This window comes from Morone saxatilis, unplaced genomic scaffold, assembly GCF_004916995.1.
Source record: "Morone saxatilis isolate NCDOM2014 unplaced genomic scaffold, NCSU_SB_2.0 Contig8, whole genome shotgun sequence".
In the NCBI taxonomy this organism is placed as follows: Eukaryota; Metazoa; Chordata; class Actinopteri; family Moronidae; genus Morone; species Morone saxatilis.
Window position 1 is genome coordinate 5,067,870 of NW_023340257.1, and position 1,001 is coordinate 5,068,870.

The following is a 1,001-nucleotide window of genomic DNA, read 5'->3' on the forward strand; positions in this document are numbered from 1 at the left end:
CGATGACTCTCCTTCCACACGTGGTTAACACAAACACGCACAGGTTCATGTGGTCGATGTCATTACATACACACTTAGCGAGCAGATATTATGTAGGTATTTAGTGTAAAGAGCTGGAAAACGCATGTAAATTCCTGAATTATGAGGACATCGCGACCAGTACTGGGGATGCTGAAAACCTTTAGGTGAGAGTGTCTATGTGGCTTACAATATGTAAAAGGTTCACTAAGGCCGCCTTGAATCACAGTACCAGTGTATGGACTCTTCGTTTCTACGCCCTGTTCTTACAGGTCAACCAGAGCTCCGCCTCCTCCCGCAGCCATTGTGCATATTAAATCTACATCACGTTTTCACACAAGGCACATCTCCCATTCACCTCCCTCCCCCATCTTCCTCTGTTTATCCTGCCTCAAACAGCCCTCGAGCACTGATCTCCTCTCGTCAGATGCTTCGGCTCACTCTGCCGTCTCTGTATTCTGGTCCTCTAGTGGCACTCTGAGGGATGCAAATTTTTTTAAAGACTAATCATCAGCGTGACACCAAAGCCTACAGCTGGAGGGAGGTCTTCTATCCACTAGGTAGTAAGGATTGGAATTACTGTACTTCTCTTTCATTATTAGTATTGTTAGAGGCAGAATATACTGTAACTCAGGTTCTCTCTTCGGCACTCAGAATCTGAGCTTCCAGAGGCGACGTGGATAACTGAGGGGAGGAAAAGGATGGAATCAAAATGAAAATAGGGCAACCATTGCTTTGCCACTGCTAAACCCAGATCCCTAAACCGACATGAGGTTTCTTCCTCCTCCCTGTGCCAGACCCTTTGGTTATAAAACAAAACTGCCAACTTATTTTTAACAACCACTCGCGTCACTGAGACAAAGGTCATCGCGCTGTCTCCGTCCTCTTCCGGCGAGCAGGTTGTTGTGCTAGCTGGTGTGCAGTAGCTCTCATTCTTTTTTCTCCGTCTCCGAACAGGGGCAGGGTTACACATACTGTCTAAG